Below are 6,000 nucleotides of genomic sequence, written 5' to 3' on the forward strand. Positions count from 1 at the left end.
GGTGGCAACTCTTACCACAAATGTTGCGCATGGGCGAAGGCAGCTGAACCCTGCCTCTCCCCTGGTACATTTCTTCATTTTTAATCTCATTTTTAATCGCTACTCTAGCTGGGGTAGAAGCACCCGTAGCAACGGAGTATGGTGAGGTAAGGCAGGGTGGGGGGAACAGGGTTCAGTTGCCAACACGCAAATTCTGTGGTAACAATTGCCTCACTTTATCAGGGGAGACACAAATGGCCACCCATTGCCACGGCAAGTTCACACCACAGCTCAAAAGGGTTGGGTGGCAGTACATAAAAAATTAAAACAGTGTGCGGGGAAAAGAGGATCTGATGTTATACTGGCTGGTTCTGCGAAGCCTGTTGATTTGCGCAGGCTGAAATCTAAATGAGAATGAACAGTCATTGCAAATATCCATCCCATCGCTCTAGACTTGAGAGATCTACAAAGTGAGCCGGCATAATTATCCCCTACATTGCAGATAGGGAAGTGAAAAAATCAAAAGACCGTGGCTTGGAGCCATCAAATGTGTTTCTCCGCGATGTGTACTGGTAATTTGAACCAGGGGATTCCCACATCTTACGCTCTGGGCAGAGCTACATATGATTTTGGCATAAGAACATTCCTAACCCCATTCCCGACCAGGAATTGGGGGTTGGGGATGGGACTTGCGGAGCAGAGGGGTCAGCAGGCTGAAATGAGAGACTAATCTCTCTTGTACCTGCTGCCAGTTCTCCCCTACAAATGTTCTTTGAAGTCTGATCTCAACTGGCCTTGCTCCAGTTTAAGAGCTCACCTGGGGGGAAATGAACTGAAAGCTGCTTGGACTCATTGGCAGGGAGGAGGGTTAAGCACCCCACCCCTATCCACTAGCATATTACAACAGCATTATGGGATATGCTAGACCAGCAACATAGCATTTCAGTCACTACAGTAGCTTTCAGGCAGGTCTACCAACAAGACACACATCCCAAAATAATCCTGGGAGCAAAATAATCCTGTGCAGCAGCCCCTAAACCAGAATCCTCTGCAACAAACAACCAGAAACAGGATCCCAGAAACAGCAATGTTATTAGGAACAACTATAGAAGATAAAGAGACAGAACATTCTTTGTTGTCAGTTCAGAAACAGGAAGTGAAAGAAAACAACACTGCCACATTTGGGAAACAAGGGAAAGTATCGCAGACCACAAATCCACACATATCACTATGCATTTCTAATATTTATTATTATTAATTACTACTACTAAAACAATTTATTGCTCATCCTTCACCCTAAGGTCTCGGGGCAGGTAACAATGACAACATAATATGGAATTCAGTCTTAAGCAACTTAAATTTACAGAAATAAGCTAGGCCTTAAAAATCTGCATCACGCATGTCTAGAAATTATTGTGTGGTACCTAGCGCACTTCATTAAAAATATTATAGCGTTCCAACTGTGCAAAGCATTTTACAATCCACAGAAGGCAAGGTGTACAACTTCATGTAAAATTAAAAAACATCTCTACTGAGACAACTCATGGTTCCACACCCTGTATATATTATGTACAAGTAAGCAAATCTTCATAGAGCTGCTTATCTAACATAATTTGGTCTGCCTCCATTAGTCATAGGGAAGATGCTATGTAGGGCACCGAATTCCTCCTCACATCCCAGGTTTGAGATTTCACCAAGCACTGCCCATCTGCTTGCAGGTATTTGTTCTCGAGGTCTTCGACCTTAACCTTAAGCCCACGGGATGTACCTAGTCTGACAAGAGCAGGCCTATCCCTATGTACAAGTGGTGCAGAGAAGCAATTAAAGTTTCATTCTAGGACTGGAGAGACTCAGATTCAAATCTCTATTCAGGCATGGAACTTGCAAGGAAGTTTTGAGCATGTCATTCATTTGCCTCACAGGTCTGTTGTTAAGATACGATGGAAGAAAGAGATGAACCATGTATGTTGCTTTGGAGGATGGAAGAAGTATAAATAAATAACAGAATAAATAAGTAAATAACTTCTGTCCTGCACTTGAGGGCTGCTGTGATGGGCCAGGATACAGGGGGCAAAAAATGCAGGTGTTAATTACAGGATTACTGAAATCATGCACTTGAAGCACTTTAAAGGCCAGAAATAAACAACATAAATGCAGCTATTATAACGGCCCCGTAGAAATTATTTACTTTCACAATGCCAAGGCAACAACACACAACATCAGAAAGAAAAGTCCCTGCCCCAAGGAGCGTCTAATCTAAAATTTGCCTGGTTGGTTTTTTTAAAAAAGAAAACAAGTAAAGGCAGCTGTTGTTAAGAATTCATTAAGAGAAGACATCGAGTATACATTTAAGGAATAGGAATAATAATAATAGTAATAATAGTAATAATAGTAATAATAGTAATAATAATAATAATAATAATAATAATAATAATAATAATAATAATAATAATAATGGTGGGCTCTCCTTCCTTGGAGGTTTTTAAGCAGAAGTTGGATGACAATATGTCATGTCAGTTGAGATTCCTGCATTGCAGGGGGTTGGACTAGATGACCCTCATAGTCCCTCCCAACTCCATGATTCTATTATTCTATGCTGCGAAGCAGAAAAGCTTACACGAGTAGAGCGTGCCATTTTAGGGAGTGAAGCTTATTTTTTGCCATTTTCTTCTGCGAGGGGTCTTGAAAATATGTCTGAGGAATTCAAATCTGCTGCTATTTTTGTGTTTGGACAACATTTAGCTTGGTTAGTCTACATCTGATGAAGAAGAACATGAAATTGCTTTCGGAAAACCGTTTTAATTCTACCTTCTGAAAACATCAGGTAACACTAAATAATAAATAATATATTACACAACTACAAGCACTTGGCCATCCTTTTTAACGATTTCTATGCGATTTTACACTGGTGTTACCCACCAAACATCCTATTAAATCTTTTGAATTCCCAAGTCATGTTACAACTTTTGAGCACCCCTCAAGTTTTGGAAGCTGTAAGTTGGAAAAGTCACCTCCGCCCTGTTGCAGAGCAAGGCCCGCACCGAGCCAGGCTGTTCGACCCAACAAGGAGGAGCAGCCCGAGGCTCCCGCTCTTCTTCGACCCAACCCAGCACCTCCGCCCTTGGCGGGCAGAGAAGGAAGACTTGCAAGCCATGTTTGCGCTTGAGAAGGGAGGGCAACCCTTCCCCCAAACCCAGTTTAGATCGGGGCGACCTAAGAGAGGAAGGGCACCAGCTTCCCTGAGATTCTGGCCCCCTTGAATTAAGAGGGGCCGCTTCCCAACCTGCTATAGGTGTGTGGCAGGGAGTCCCCCGCCTTGCTGGCTTCAGGCGGAGCAAGGCCCGCCTCGCCCGGGGCTCCGTTTCCAGCAGAGACGCGCCCGATGCCCGCCAGCGCCCGCAGCAGCCGGGCACGAAGGCGCAGCTGCGGCCTCCCCCTGGTGCAACCCTCTCACCTGGCAGGTAAGCCCCCAGGAAGGCTGTCAAGGAAGGTCCAGGGCACGCCCAAGCGCTGCGTGTCCTCCTCTTGCTTTCTCGGCCGTGCTCTGCTCGCCTAACTCTTCCGAGATGGAAGAAAATACTGTAACTGAAGAGCCCAGAAGAGGAGGAGGAGGAGCTGAACTTTCTCCTCCTTCCTCCTCCTCCTGGGCCCTCCCACTTGGCGGCAGCTGCTGCAGCAACAACAGCGTCGGGTTTCACGCTGCAAACATTTTCGGGTGGAACAAATGACAGGTCTGCTGAGTAACCGCTCTGCCCATGAAAGAAATCTCTCATACACACGTGCACCTCCTCTTGCTAAAGCCCCGCCACCCCCGCGCTCGCTTCGGAATATTTAGCTCAGGCGATTCTTAAGTCCGCTTCTGTTACCAACGGGTCATTCCATATCAAGTGATCCATTTTTTTTAACCTCGTGTCATCCAGTTTTCTTAATATTTTGCACATTTCTAGAATGACCAAAACTAAGTTTAAATCTTGTTGTTTAGTCGTTTAGTCGTGTCCGACTCTTCGTGACCCTATGGACCAGGCACTCCTGTCTTCCACTGCCTCCCGCAGTTAAGTTTAAATCTAACACTCAACAATTTGGGAATTCCTTTGCCTGAGCCAATTGTATGGATCTGTCCCAGAAAAGACACCCATTCACACCCCACCAGGCAGCTAACTGGGAACTTTAAAAGTGTGCTGCACATTCCCGGGGGGGGGGGGGGAATACGACTAAGGCATGTCCATTAGAGTCCTTCAGCACAACAAAATCTCTTTCTACTTAACAATGCTGAAATAAACAGCACCTTCCTTAAACCAATCCTGTTCATAAAAAGACAAATCCTACCAAAAGTAGTGACATCTGTTATTAGCACAGAGCAAGTACCTTGTGTTAATGTTCATGTGCCTCTGTGTCACAACAGAAGTTGTGTCATCCAGAAGTTGGAGCTTATTTCCAAAGCAACAGGCAAATCACACTCCAAGGAAACTGGTATGACACACACACCCTTTCATTGGTCTCACTTTTTTACATAGTTAAAAAAAATAAATGTTTCTACAGTCATTACTTCAGTTATTACATTTATATATCACGCTATAACCATAGTTCTGAGTGGTTCGCACATTCAGTTAAAAAACAAAAAGAAAGTGTTCATCACTTAGAAGCAGGGCTTTTTCCACCCGGAACTCGCCAGAACTCAGTTCTGGCACCTCTCAGGTGGTCACCATTGTCATTATAAGAGAAGAAGGGAGGCGTTCATAGTGAGTTCCGGCATCTCTTTTTCTAGAAAAGCAGTGCTGCTTAGAAGCTTCCTCATATCAGCTCAGGCCATCTAACCCAGGACTGTCCTCTCTGGCTGTTAGCAGCTCCCCAAGGGAGCAGACAGAAGCTTTACCCATCACCTGTTTCCTGATCATTTCAAATGATGCCTTCTGTTGACAATACAAAAGATGTGTTCAGTGGCGTAGCGTGGGTTGTCAGCACCCGGGGCAAGGCAAGTAATTTGCGCCCCCTAACCCATGGATTTGCACCCCCTAACCCTAACCCCCAGATGTTGCGCCCGGTGCGGCCGGCCCCCCCCTGCACCCCCCACGCTATGCCACTGGATGTGTTTGCCTGCTTCATTGCAGCCCCTCCCATAGTCATATGGAATTCAGGGTCAGTTTCCTTGGAAGAAGAGAGTATGAGGAATGTCTATTGCAGCTGTAAAGACAAACCTGACTCCTGCCTTGAGCCTCACATTTACCAACTGAGCCAGAACGACGCACATATTTTTAAGGTCTCCAATCTGCTTTTGCAAGGTGGGTGTGACTTGCAGAAAAGCCTTTGCATTCCAGCTACATTCCAAGTAGCTGGCAATCAAAACAAGACTGAAGGGTTTTTGGGTTTTTTTGCTCAACCCAAACAGTTGCTGTTTCTCAAAAGATGACACTTTAAGCCCACCAACAATATTGATGGTAATTTCCTGTCATCACCAGGTGCTTCTGGTTGGTCCTGATTATTTAATTATTTACTTTAATGACATATCCTTTCTTTATAAAAGCAAACAAAGCTGTTTACAACAAACGTGCGAGTGCTGGGCAGGTGTTTGCAGGCCCTGATGGACTGGATGTGGGCAAACACATTCAAGCTGAATCCTGAAAAGACAGGTCTTCTGTGTTCCAAGTTCTCAAATCCAGGAGGTGGGAAGGCAGCCTCTTCTGGGTGGGGTTGCCCTCCTTTAGAAGGAGCAGTTCTGTAGCTTGGGGGTACTCATGGATCCAGTGTTGTTGCCTGAGGCCCAGGTGGCATCGGTGGCTATTGCCATCTATGACTGGTTTGCCAGCTGCAGCAAACTTTTAGATGGAGATGATGTTGTGGCAGATTCCAGATTGGATTGTTGCAATGAGCTCTGTGTGGGACTGCCACAGAAACGACTCAGAAATTTCAACGAGTCCAAATGCAGCAGCCAAATTATTGGCTTGGGTTGCCTCCTATAACCTCTGTTCTAAAACAGCTGCATTGGCTGCCAGTTTGTTTCTGGGCCCAATATAAAGTGCTCAC

At 45.2% G+C, this 6,000-nt stretch overlaps 1 protein-coding gene across 1 annotated transcript in view; it reads right to left on the bottom strand.

Moving 5' to 3' along the window:
• Nucleotides 1–3,596, bottom strand: part of ANXA11 (annexin A11) — a 34,554-nt gene extending 30,958 nt beyond the window's left edge. The window contains exon 1 of the mRNA XM_081191328.1: nucleotides 3,434–3,596. The gene's annotated coding sequence lies outside the window, so the exon portion shown is untranslated. The remainder of the gene's footprint in view (nucleotides 1–3,433) is intronic.
• Between the last annotated feature and the right edge of the window lie 2,404 nt (nucleotides 3,597–6,000).

This window comes from Podarcis bocagei (genome assembly GCF_964188305.1).
Source record: "Podarcis bocagei genome assembly, chromosome: 4".
Classification (NCBI taxonomy): Eukaryota; Metazoa; Chordata; class Lepidosauria; order Squamata; family Lacertidae; genus Podarcis; species Podarcis bocagei.